The sequence below is a fragment of the Bos javanicus genome, chromosome 15 (assembly GCF_032452875.1).
Source record: "Bos javanicus breed banteng chromosome 15, ARS-OSU_banteng_1.0, whole genome shotgun sequence".
Classification (NCBI taxonomy): Eukaryota; Metazoa; Chordata; class Mammalia; order Artiodactyla; family Bovidae; genus Bos; species Bos javanicus.
Genome location: NC_083882.1, coordinates 62,113,865 through 62,128,209, shown reverse-complemented (window position 1 = coordinate 62,128,209; position 14,345 = coordinate 62,113,865). Strand labels below are relative to the sequence as shown.

The window sequence follows — 14,345 nt, the reverse complement described above, 5'->3', positions numbered from 1 at the left end:
AAAGCATCAATTCTTTGGCGCTCAGCTTTCTTTATAGTCCAACTGTCACATCCATACGTGACCACTGGAAAAACCATAGCTTTGACTAGACGGACCTTTGTTGACAAAGTAATGTCTTTGGTTTTCAATATGCTATCTAGGTTGGTCATAACTTTCCTTCCAAGGAGTAAGTGTCTTTTAATTTCATGGCTGCAGTCACCATCTGCAGTGATTTTGGAGCCCAGAAAAGTAAAGTCTGACACTGTTTCCATTGTATCCCCATCTGTTTCCCATGAAGTGATGGGACCGGAATGAATATCTTTCTACTTTTCTCTGTTTGATGATTTGCATTACTGTTGAATGCAGATATGAGCCCAGGGCTCAAATTCAAGAACCACACATAATATATTGGAGTCATCATCATCTTCTAGAGCTTCTAGGTGTTCAACTAGGAGCTGTAGACAGGGAATGATTCATAAATCCTCTGGTGCATTTTTTCTTACTGTGTGTGGTTGCCTTCACTTCTTCACTGAGCTTCTCCTCCTCCTCATATCTCTCACTGATAATTTAAAAGCAGCAGCTTTTGGTTACGTCTTAATATTAGACGATCATTTTTTAAAAGGACACACTCAACGTTCCACATTGCCTCAGTTCCATCTTTGCATAATACAGTACCAAGTTCAAAGAGATGTATAAGACAGAAGACTGAAAACAGTCTAGGTTTCGAAGTCCACCCCTGCCATGGGAAAGTTCCTTGTTTAAAAAAAAAAATTGAAAACACAACATTAGAAGAATTTTAGAAAAAAGTCATATCACCTGTATTCACATTATTCCTTATGTGACCCATGCATATCTTTTCCATACGCACTCATATGTAGTCAGCACCACAGTGTGTACTTTTTTTGTATTCTGGTACTTTTTCTTTCCATCACATCTTAACACCTTTTAGGGTGATGAGATTTCTTATTGTCTTTACCTTAAGTGGCCACACTCAGTATGTGGCATAATTTATGAAGCCCTTCAGGTAACAAGCTTTTGGAGCAATTGCTTACTATTCCAAACCTTCTTTACCCCATATCCCCTGTCACTGCCATCACCTTCAGGCCCTATAAGAACATCTGCTACAGCCATGGCTCAGTGACTTCTGCCTTTCCAGTTCTGTTCTTTCACTGCAACTCCTCCTCCTCTTCATCCCCATGGAGATGCTGTCAGAAATGTTAGCATTTCCCTGGGAGAGCAGGAAAGAAAGAATTGATAGGAAAGGGTATTAGCAAATCTGTAGGGGATGGTGGGTGGAAAAGCTAGTAGAAAAGTGGATGATCTGACTGGGAATTGATGAGTCGAGTGTGGGATGTGTGAGTAGGTGGGAGAAAACACAGGGATTCAGCGAAAGATGGGTACAGGGAAGTCCTTTCACTGAAATTAGTGCTTTTCACACACAGCTGGTCAATGATGATCTGTGGTTAGTGTTCCATTTACTGCCAGTAGAGGTAGATCCAGTTTCTATAAAATTTGGGGAAGAGGAGCTTCTTTAAAATTAGGCCTGAAAGTGGGTATTTATTTAGGTTGAGAAAATAAATCACAACAGGTTGATAGAGACTTGGAGATTCAGATCCTTTTTTCTGAGATGTTTTAAGGCAGCTTATCAGACATTCTTACATAGAAATATTCCCTGATTACTCTCTGGCTTCTCCACCCCATATATTGATGCTCTGTAGCTCCCAGCACTCAGAGCTGGAGCAAGATACGGGTCCTGAAGCTTAATCTTCACTAACTTCACATGAATCCACTCTAGCTATGAGCAAGCGAAATATGGTGGAATTTAGTAACCTGGATAAGAACAAGAATCAGAGGTCTGTGATTTGGAGGGTTTTTTTTTTAGCATTTATATTTTTATATTGCTTGGTTATCATATTCCCTAGCATAAAAATTTAGGTTTTTAAAAAGAGATAATTCAGATATTTACTTTTAAAAAATGACTTTGTCCAGCACCTTGTTCATCTTCTAGGTGAAAGTGAAAGTATTAGTAGCTCAGTTGTGTCCTATTCTTTGTGACCTCATGGACTGTAGCCCACCAGTCTTCTCTGTCCATGGGATTCCAAGGCAAGAATACTGGAGTGGGTTGCCATTTCCTTCTCCAGGAGATCTTCCCAACCCAGGGATCAAACTCAGGTCTCCTGCATTGCAGGTAGATTCTTTATTGTCTGAGCCACCACAGAAGCCTCCTCTAGGTAGTATGTATATAACAATTTTTATTCTTCCAATTACAGATATGAGAAAATTTTAAATGAATCGTCCTGTAAATCCATACATTATTAAATACATATGTCTACAAGGCATTGTGCTAGGTACAGTGGGAAGAGGCAGAGAGACCTGGAACACCTTCTGAGCTCAAGTCTATGATTATTTAATTGGAACAATATGACACCTTTTATCATCTTTGACAAAGATGATAAAATTAATGTGTAGGTCTGCTCAGTTTTTTACTCCAGTTTCATTTTAACTTACAGGTTAGTTTATATTTAGAAAGTGGGTTACTTTAACCAGTAACAAAAAAGATGCTAATTTTGATCCTTAATACCTTCCAGGCCTTTCTTATATTTTGGAGACTTGATTTTGCTCTATCAAAGGCACAATGGCACCCGGAAACGTTTGAGATTTGTACTCTGTTTTGTGGGCTTCCCAGGTGGTACTCACAGTAAAGAACCTGCCTGCCAATGCAGGAGACAAAAGAGATGCAGTTCAATCCCTGGGTGGGGAAGATGGAGGAGGAAATGGCAACCAATTTCAATACTCTTGCCTGGAGAATCCCATGGACAGACGAGCCTACAGTCCATAGGGTCACAAAGAGTCAAACATGACTGAAGTGACTTAGCACACACAGCACACTCTGTTTTGTGATCATTTAAAAAACGGAAAGTTTTCTCACTGTATATATCCATATATAATCATATATAAAGCTTAGTAGAAAATTTATTTAAATATTTAAGAATCTGTGGAACAATTAAATGAGTAAAAGGAGATAACTGAAGTCAAGTGAGCAGGGTTTTTTTTGGTATGGTGTCATCACTGTTCTGTATCCATATTATGTCCTTATTCCTTGAACCTTGTGTTTCTGTTAAACCACTTATCCAATATATGTTTTTGAATTTCTGAGCTGCTCTGTTATTTCACCTACATTATTTGAGTAAACAGGGGGACAACAAATTTAGGATATGCTCTAAGTAGTAAAACATACCAACTTAAAAACTTCATTTTCAAAGGAATTGTGTCTAGAGTAGTATAACTGGAATATTCAATGTTATTGTTGTGACTTCAAGAACGTTTATAAAATGTTGGACAAGATGTGATGGAGATAATCAGTTTTCATATGTTGATTTCACCAAGAAGGCAAATATTGGACTACCCATTTTGAAGGCAAATAAACTTGAGACTCATGAATACCTACCAACATCTCATGAATAGCCATTTACAGTAGGCATTGAAATATCTCACCTTCTTTTCTTTCCACTGCTGTTTTCCTTCTTGCCTTATTCTTTTTCTTTCTTTTTTTTTTTTTGTGTGGCCTATTGCAGGAGGGGTGATACTACTATATTCACCCTAGCCTATTTCCTGACGGGCATCTACAGCCAGGTTAAATCTCTCTGTGCAGGAAGATCCAATCTGCCCTTCCTAGACCCAATGAAGAGAAAAACTGAAAAACTGCATCTGTATCAAAATCTGGGAAGAGCAATTGGTTGGGCGGTACCTAAGCTCACATGCAGAGCTGTTGTAATAAGACAGGCTTTCCCTGTGCAGTCCTTGACAGCCTTGAAGGTGCCCAGAGAATTGCCAGGTGGGCAGTCAGCAGGGAAAGTCCACAGGCCAGAGCTGGATTACTGTCCCAGCAGTTACACAGACTAAATGCAACCGCTGAACCTTACTGCTGCAGGCGCACTCTCTCTCTCAGGGAGATTGTCCTTCACCATAGCAGTTAATTTGTTTTTACCTCTCAATTAGCTTTTTCACAGTGTTTGAGATGCTCAAGTCACTGAGATTCACTTCCTACATATGCTCCCGTCCCCTAGATTACCCACTGACATCTATGTTAGCCCAACTCACCATGAATATTATCAAGCATCATCAGAAGGTAGAAATGAATGCAGCTTTTCTAATAGGTGCAAATGAAATGATGCATCTCTTCCTACTTAAGATTTTACCTACAGTTTTGATAGTTTTATGATAAAAATGAATTAAAAAAAATAAAAATGGATTTCTCTAGACAAATGACTTCTGCATAGGTTTTAGTTACTCAGAGTATCTATTCCCATTAGGTGGAAAATTAGCTTTACAGGCATATTTTTGATATATAAAAAAGAAACCATATAGCATTAAAAAACATATACTCAACTAAAAGATGAGAATATGATGTCTGAGGCTGAGAATTTTAGAAGTCTGATGATGTGGCTCATATTTAATTGTATAATATTCATTATCTTAATAGAATAGAATTTGGGGGGATGTGACTATGCTTTTCTCATCAAAAAAGCCCCTATTTTCCTTGAGAAGAAATATATTGAGCCCAGGAACTTTTAAACAATCTTTACTTTCCAAAGTTTGGAATATGTCGTATTATACTCAGTTACTGACAGAACCCACAACCTGATATTTTAATCCAAATTAAATATAATTTTAGGCACTAAATAAATTTAAACAAAGTGAAATCTTTGTTCCATTTCACTGTGAAATACTCTTATTTATAAAGGTATTATTGAAATTACTTGGCCTAAAACATGACAGACAAACACTTTTACCTTGTTTTAAATAATTTTGAACATTTATCTATATAGAATTTAGTGAGAATTGTAATGGATACAGAGAGACAATATTTTGCAACTTGTTTTAGAAATTTTACCTTGTCAAAAATGGGGTTGGGGGAAAGCCCTTTAAAAACAAATTATTACAAAACAGTGAAATGTGACTTTAAATGGCTAAAGGAAAAGACCACAGACCCACTGTGAAGCTGATGATGGCCATCCTGCCTGCCTCCTCATCCTTGGTCCCTTTCCATACCTACTCCCAACCCCCAATTCAGGCTATCAGGTACTACTCTTTCTTCAGGAAAAAGGCATACCACACTTTCTTCCAAGCTAAGATAGTTTTCAAACCTTCCCCCCAGCCCCCCATCTTAAATCAAAGTTCTTTCTTGGAATGTGCTATGTAAAGCAGATAAAAGTAGGATCTCCTTTGGAAGCCAGGATGGTGGCTCCCAAAGCCCCCACAGAACCACTCATCAGGTTTGATCTCCCACTTGGGACCACAACTCCCCACACTCACTCCCCTTTCCACCAGCCCTACCCCAAGCACTCTGAGGAATTCCAGAAAGCCAAGGCTGAAAATCATAGCCTCAAAAGTCAATAACCAATAAGGCTGAATATTATTTTCTCTTATAGAGCTGTGGTATTTTAATTGTGACAAAGAGCAACCCTCTAACTGGAATTTCAGGTAGTAATGGCAAGTTGAAACAAGTGGTATTTTGGGGTCAGAGTCTTTCGGCCCACCCCCAAAGCCCTACACCGTAGGTAGTCACCCACTTTTTATCTTCTCAATGGTGGGCTGTACTGTAACTGACAAAGGAAATCTAAAATAAGTTATTTGTAAAGTATAAATATATTAAAATAAGTTATATTTTAAAGTATATATTTTCTGAGCATAAAAAAATGTTTGATTTTTGAACCAGGTACCATTTAGACTGAGGAAGGTTAACAATTATATAAAGTTATTTTCACATAAGTGCATTTTCATTTCCTAGGACAAATGTACTGGCTCCTTATCTATTAAATACTACTTAATGATATCTCTGTTAGGTATTAAAACACATTTTCCTATATGCAGTATAAACATGCTAATTCATTATTAATTTTTCATTGCCTGAATCTCATAATTTCAATCTTTGTTTTGTGACCATCTCCTTATCTAAATATTAAAATTAGACATGTTTACAGCAGTGGCCACAGGACTGGAAAAGGTCAGTTTTCATTCCAATCCCAAAGAAAGGCAATGCCAAAGAATGCTCAAACTACTGCACAATTGTACTCATCTCACACGCTAGTAAAGTAATGCTCAAAATTCTCCAAGCCAGGCTTCAGCAATATGTGAACCGTGAACTTCCAGATGTTCAAGCTGGTTTTAGAAAAGGCAGAGGAACCAGAGATCAAATTGCCAACATCCGCTGGATCATGGAAAAAGTGAGAGAGTTCCAGAAAAACATCTATTTCTGTTTTATTGACTATGCCAAAGCCTTTGACTGTGTGGATCACAATAAACTGTGGAAAATTCTGAAAGAGATGGGAATACCAGACCACCTGACCTGCCTCTTGAGAAACCTGTATGCAGGTCAGGAAGCAACAGTTAGAACTGGACCTGAAACAACAGACTGGTTCCAAATGGAAAAGGAGTACGTCAAGGCTGTATATTGTCACCCTGTTTATTTAACTTCTATGCAGAGTACATCATGAGAAACGCTGGACTGGAAGAAGCACAAGCTGGAATCAAGATTGCTGGGCGAAATATCAATAACCTCAGATATGCAGATGACACCACCTTTACGGCAGAAAGTGAAGAGGAACTCAAAAGCCTTTTGATGAAAGTGAAAGAGGAGAGTGAAAAAGTTGGCTTAAAACTCAACATTCAGAAAACGAAGATCATGGCATCTGGTCCCATCACTTCATGGGAAATAGATGGGGAAACAATGGAAACAGTGTCAGACTTTATTTTGGGGGGCTCCAAAATCACTGCAGATGGTGACTGCAGCCATGAAATTAAAAGACGCTTACTCCTTGGAAGAAAAGTTATGACCAACCTAGATAGCATATTCAAAAGCAGAGACGTTACTTTGCCAACAAAGGTCCATCTAGTCAAGGCTATGTTTTTCCAGTGGTCATGTATGGATGTGAGAGTTGGACTGTGAAAAAAGCTGAGTGCTGAAGAATTGATGCTTTTGAACTGTGGTGTTGGAGAAGACTCTTGAGAGTCCCTTGGACTGCAAGGGGATCCAACCAGTCCATTCTGAAAGAGAACAGCCCTGGGATTTCTTTGGAAGGAATGATGCTAAAGCTGAAACTCCAGTACTTTGGCCACCTCATGTGAAGAGTTGACTCATTGGAAAAGACTCTGCTGCTGGGAGGGATTGGGGGCAAGAGGAGAAGGGGATGACAGAGGATGAGATGGCTGGATGGCATCACCAACTTGATGGACGTGAGTTTGAGTGAACTCCAGGAGTTGGTGATGGACAGGGAGGCCTGGTGTGCTGCGATTCATGGGGTTGCAAAGAGTCAGACACGACTGAGCGACTGAACTGCACTGAACTGAACAGTTGATTGATAACATGCATTTGAGAAAATGTGGATATTCTAAAAACTATTATACAAATATATAAAAATAAAAAAGGTAACAGCACATTTATTTGATTTAATGTACATATAATGTTAATTCACTTAGAGTTAATTTCCTATATCTAAAGATGACTTTGATTTCTGATTGGATAAAGATTTTTTTCATGGATAATTAGCTTCTCACATAAGAAAAATATTTCATTTTAATTTTCATGTTCTTTGATTTAGGTTAAAAACTTGTACTATAAAATGTTGTTGTGATTTTTTAGCTGATAAATCAGTTGTGTCTGCAACTTTGTAATCCCATGGGCTATAGCCTGCCAGGCTCCTCTGTCCTCCACTAACTCCTGGTGTTTCCTCAGATTCATGATGATTGAGTTAGTGATGCTTATTTTAAAATAGCTTTAAATTTTTTAATATTAAGTTTCATATTATTAGATATCTAATCTTAGATATAATGGCAAATGTTGATGTTTGTAATTTAAAACAACATAGGGCATTATTCTATGTGAAATACGTCAGACAGAGAAGGATAAACACTGTGTATCACTTATATGTGGAGTGTAAGAAAGTCAAACTTGTAGGAGCAGGGACTAGAATGGTGGATACTAGGGGCTGAAGTAGGGGGTGGAGGGTGAGGAGATACTGATCAAAGGGTATGAACTTTCAGTCAGAGGATGAATAAATTCTGGGGATCTAATGTTGAGCCTTGTGATTTAGTTACTAATATGTATTATTTGTGTGTGTGTGTGTTAGTCACTCAGTCCGAGTCTGCAACTCCATGGACTGTAGCCTGCCAGGATCCTTTGTCCATGGAGTTCTCCAGGCAAGCACGGTAGAGTGGGTTGTCATTCCCTTCTCCAGGGGATCTTCCCGACCCAGGGATCGAACCCTGGTCTCCTGCATTGCAGGCAGATTCTTTACCCTCTGAGCCATGGGAAGCGCACTCTGTGTTATTTACCTGAGAGTTTTAAAGTGAGTAGATCTTAAATGTTCTCACCACACACACACACACACACACACACACAATGGTAACTATGTGATGTGCTGGAGGTATTAACTTACCCTTGTAATCATTTTGAACTGTGGTGTTGGAGAAGACTCTTGAGAATCCCTTGGACTGCAAGGAGATCCAACCAGTCCATCCTAAAGGAGATCAGTCCTGGGTGTTCATTGGAAGGACTGATGCTGAAACTCCAATACTTTGGCCACCTCATGCAAAGAGTTGACTCGTTGGAAAAGACCCTGATGCTGGGAGAGACTGGGCGCAGGAGAAGAAGGGGATAACAGAGGATGAGATGGCTGGATGACATCACTGACTTGACGGACATGAGTTTGGGTAAACTCCGGGAGTTGGTGATGGACAGAGAGGCCTGGCGTGCTGAGATTCATGGGGTCGCAAAGAGTTGGACACAACTGAGCGACTGAATTGAACTGAACTGAAGCATATCAAATCAACATGTTACGCACAAACTTAAACATGTTATATGATAATTATCTCTCAGTAAAGCTGGGAAGAAATCAACTAGAGAGAGATCTAAAGATCTCCTTGCCCCTTGTGAGTAGATTTGCCCAAGGCATGTCACTTAAGGTCTCTGAGACTCACCAGTAAAATCTGGTTGCTTTCAGTATTGAGCTATTTAAAAGTGTGTGTACTCCACACTCTGGATTTTTGTGTTTGTGTGTAGTGGATGTCATGCCAGGCTACCTGGTTTCCCTCTTCACATCTAAGATACACATCCTTCACCTCCAATTGCCACACCTACATTCTTCTTGGACAGTTGCCCTCCCTGTAAGGTTGCTGTTTCTCTGAAGATTAGGCATCCTAATCTAATCCCCTGAGGGCAGTCTGCATCCAATATTTGATTGATGGGCTGTGCAAAGCCTTACTCCCTGGCCTCAATGCTGAATAACTCCGAAGGGCCATCCTAGCTCTAGAGCTCCCACCAGAGGCCTCTGTTGAAACTGCATCACAGTTTGCCTTCTCCCCCTACCTACTCCGGAGAAGGAAATGGCAACCCACTCCAGTACTCTTGCCTGGAGAATCCCATGGACAGAGGAGCCTGGTGGGCTACAGTCCATGGGGTTGCAGAGATGGACACGACTGAGCGACTGACACATCTACCTACTCCTGTTCCCTGTTGCACCTGAGGAAGCTCTGCAGGAAACTTCATGCAGGTAAAACTTGGTCTCAGAGTCTGTTTCCAGGGGACCCCAACCCAAGTCAACATGTAAATTAATATTTTTCCCATCTGTTTAATTATTTCACCTGAAATATGCCAAATAGTGTTATGGGGCTATTTTACATTCCCTTGCTTTTCACCAGACCTCTAGTAGTAGATCATGTTACTGCACAGCCTCTGAACTTTAGGCAGTACACAGAGGTGACATTTTCCTATGATCGCCTCTTGACAGCATTGCATCCTGAGGCAATTTAAAGCTTAGGTGTTTGGCCTTCCACTCAAGCCCAGAAGAGCTTCCTAGGTGGTCTGCCCAGCAGTTATGGAGTTTGGGCACCTTCTGTTCCCTCCACAGCTAACTCTTAACCAGACGTATAGCGCTAAAGGTCAATAAAGGCACCGAAATAGGCCTTATACAAGTCTTTAAATAGATGTCATAAATGATTCCAGGTAAAGTCAAAGAACCACATCAGCTTAACCTTCCTGTTCAAGTTATCTTCCCTCCATATAGTTTATGGTTTGGTCATGCCTCTATAAAATCTTCACAATAAATATTGTTCTTCTGATAGTTTGTTTTGTGCCTTCACAAATATTGCATATAAAGTTATACTTAAGTTGATTTATGTACACCCATAAATATAGACATCGTACTTTAGAAATATTAGCCTAGCTACAAATTTTATTTCCCAACCCCACTAATAAACAAATTACTCTGGAATGAACAACAGAAACAGACCATTTATAGCCACGTCCATTATTAACACTCTGGTTTGAGCTGCCATCATTCACCCTTCGGATTATCTTTACTCCCTACTTTCTACTCTCCACCCAGCAGCCACAATGCTCCTTTTAAGTCAGATCCTATTACCACTCTGTTCCAATCCCTCCAAAGATCCCCTGTTTTGCTGCCCACCCTTAACCCTCTAATTTCATGTTACTTACTCTCTCTCTCTCACTCTGCTTCCAACACACACATCTTCTTGTGGTTTCTGGAACACTGGGCAGGTTCCTGCCTTAGTTTCTTTGCTCTAGCCTCTCCTTCTGCCTCCGTGCTCTTCTACCAGCTGTCTGCTTGGACAACTGCCTCACCTCCAAGTCTGTACTCAGATATTTCCTATCTTGAAGGCTAGTTCTGATTGCCTGCTTCTTATGGCGACCATACCTTTTCTTTGACCCTGGGCATTATATCCCTTCCCTGGGGATTTTTTTCTTCTTTGCATGGCACTTATCACTTTCTGGGCTTCCCTGGTGGCTCAGATGATAAAGAATCTGCCTGCAATGCAGGAGACCCAGGTTCGATGCCTGGGTTGGAAAGACCTGGTAGAGAAGGGAATGGCCACCCATTCCAGTATTCTTGCCTAGAGAACCTTATGGACAGAGGGACCTGGAGGGCTACAGTCCATGCGGTCTCAGAGAGTTGGACATGACTGAGTGACTAGCACTTTCTCTTTTCACTACCACCTTCTAAACCCCTCCTGAGATACATTTACCATGATGCCAATGAAACCTTAGCTTCAAGGCCCCTTTCCTAGGCCCCTTCCAAAACCCTGGGAGAAGCCCTAGCAATGGACACATGTTTCTCTACAATTTGCAAATATATGTTAACTACAACTGACTGAGACTATTGTCTGTTTCCACCCTGACTTCGTCTCTGTCACATTTTCCCTTGTACCAGGTGGAGCTGAAGTGGCTGCAGGCATTTTTGAGGTCTGGCTAAGGGGAAACTGAATTGAGGAAACATTTAGTTTGAGCATGTGCTGTGCTTAGCCACTCAGTTGTGTCCCACTTTTTGCGACCTCACAGACTGTAGCCTGCCAGGCTCCTCTGTCCATGGGGATTCTCCAGGAAAGAATACTGGAGTGGGTTGCCATGCCCTCTTCCAGGAGATCTTCCCAACCCAGGGATCAAACCCAGGTCTTCCGCACTGCAGGCAGATTCTTTACCATCTGAGCCACCAGGGCATAGTGAGATGTAATTAATGGTTTGCAGTCACTCCCCGTACTGTTCAGGTAGTGCTAAGCCACCCTGGTAGAGAAGAGCTTCTAGGAAGATGGCTACTGCCTGCTGGCCATAGAGTGTCCTGCTTTTTGACTGTAAACTAGAGTGCCTGTCACCAGAGTATATGGGTGGTGGAGGAAAAACATGGTGTGAAATTAACAAAGCCAAGAAATTTGTAGAAAAGCCTTCCTCATTTTACAACTCGTATTGTAAAGCAAGCTAATCAAGTTTTTCCCAATTTGACATCAATCCTAAAAGTTTTTATGAAATGGTCAACCAAGCTGTGACATCTATAGACATTTTTCTAATCAATAATGATTTTTTTGATTAACCATGTAAGAGCGAAGGTGGAATTATCTTCCTAGTCTCCTTACAGAGAATGTTAGAAGATTATCATATGAAGAGGTGATAGAAGACAATTCAGCCAAAAAACATGCATTGGATAATAAATTAATGAAAATACTTAGTAACTTTTTCTGGATTTTGTCCTTTTTTTTTTTTTTGCTATGCATGAGCTTTTTAATATGTGTAAATTGTGATTTCTCATTTGAAATGAATATTTTATATCTAGATTTGCATTTGTAATTTTACATTCATTTTGTTAAAGAAGGTCCACCAAGATGTATAAACTTCAGGCCTCACAAGACCTGATGTTTCCTGACCGTGCTGAATGATTTACTAACTTGTTCTGTCAAGAATCTTAGTTTCCTGGTGTTTCTTCAGCACCTGAGCAGTGATTGGCACATAGTAGTCACTCAATAAATACTTTTTGAATGAATGAATTAACAACATTACAGTGAGACATTAACATTAACCTAATTTAATTCTGCTGAAGAAAAGTTCATGCTGACATGAAAGAAAGTCATTCATGGAACACTCCTCCTTGAAACTCTGTGCAACTAAGGGCCTAGAAGTAAATTTCAGCTTGGGGAATTTTTACTTTTATAGAAATTCAGAAACAAACAAACAAACACAGTATACGAATGACTAGTGGAGGACAGATTTCTTTCACTTAAGCGACTAAACTTTTGCTTCAGCACTAAAGCACCTCTTTTTTCTTTATGCTATCATAGGAATTTTAGAGGCCAGAGCTTTTTTATTTGAGAACACTTCTTTTTCTGGATGTAGAAGAAAAGGCTTATTAGCATTGGTGAAGGACGCAATAAGCTAATGAAGGTCTTAGGTGTCATCCAGGTCCTATTTGCTTTCTCAGTTTGATGGTTAGCCCTCATACAGCTATTTTCTAGAATATACTTTGCTGCACTCTGAGACCACGTGGGGCAAGTCTTAACAAAGAAACGTCAATAAATTGTCCAAACTGAGCTTTTGTCAACACTGACCTTGCAGAATGCGTGCCACCTAGAATTGTGAGCATCACTGCTAAATGGCTCTGTTGTTTTAAGAGTTTTGTTCGATTAGGACCCTGAAGAAATTGTTGGGACAGTAAGATTCTCCTCCCACATTATTTCCCATAGGTTTGAAGGCAATAGTTGGGTTTTACATAGTTCCTGGCTAAAGTAGAGAGATTTCTTGCTCAGAACTGTATCTTTTCTCAGAAAAGAGGTTTAAAAAAAATCCCCTTTAGCAAAAGCTACTGTAGAGTGTGGATTATCAGTGTGCCGAGGCTGACAGTGTGCCGAGGCTGACAGCTGCACCATCTCCAGTAGACCATCAGCACAAAGAAAGGCATGGAGTGGAGAAAACCCCTCCATTCTTGAACATTATTTCTCTTTTTCTATATAAAATTTTATTTTTTTTTTTGCCTAGAGCCTGAGGAAGTGTTATTGAAGCACATTATTTCCTAGATCAGGTTCAGTTCAGTTTAGTTGCTCAGTCGTGTCTGACTCTTTGCGACCCCATGAATCACAGCACGCCAGGCCTTCCTGTCCATCACCAACTCCTGGAGTTCACTCAAACTCATGTCCATTGAGTCGGTGATGCCATCCAACAATCTCATCCTCTGTTGTCCCCTTCTCCTCCTGCCCCCAATCCCTCCCAGCATCAGAGTCTTTTCCAATGAGTCAACTCTTCACATGAGGTGGCCAAAGTATTGGAGTTTCAGCTTCAGCATCAGTCCTTCCAATGAACACCCAGGACTGATCTCCTTTAGGATGGACTGGTTGGATCTCCTTGCAGTTCAAGGGACTCTCAAGAGTCTTCTCCAACACCACAGTTCAAAAGCATCAATTCTTTGGTGCTCAGCTTTCTTCACAGTCCAACTCTCACATCCATACATGACCACTGGAAAAACCATAGCCTTGACTAGATGGACCTTTGTTGGCAAAGTAATGTCTCTGCCTTTCAATATGCTATCTAGGTTGGTCATAACTTTCCTTCCAAGGAGTAAGCATCTTTGAATTTCATGGCTGCAGTCACCATCTGCAGTGATTTTGGAGCCCCCAAAAATGAAGTCTGACACTGTTTCCACTGTTTCCCCATCTATTTCCCATGAAGTGATGGGACCGGATGCCATGATCTTCATTTTCTGAATGTTGAGCTTTAAGCCAACTTTTTCATTCTCCTCTTTCACTTTTATCAAGAGGCTTTTTAGTTCCTCTTCACTTTCTGCCATATGGGTGGTGTCATCTGCATATCTGAGGTTATTGATATTTCTCCTGGCAATCTTGATTCCAGCTTGTGCTTCTTCCAGTCCAGCGTTTCTCATGATGTACTCTGCATAGAAGTTAAATAAGCAGGGTGACAATATACAGCCTTGACGTACTCCTTTTCCCATTTGGAACCAGTCTGTTGTTCCATGTCCAGTTCTAACTGTTGCTAGATCAGGTTAGGAGTAATTAACTCTGAAATTGTCTCA

General features: G+C 40.3%; 1 protein-coding gene across 5 annotated transcripts in view; it reads left to right on the top strand.

Moving 5' to 3' along the window:
• The window catches only part of DCDC1 (doublecortin domain containing 1), a 469,884-nt gene that overhangs the window by 228,488 nt on the left and 227,051 nt on the right, over positions 1-14,345 (top strand). The window lies entirely within an intron of this gene.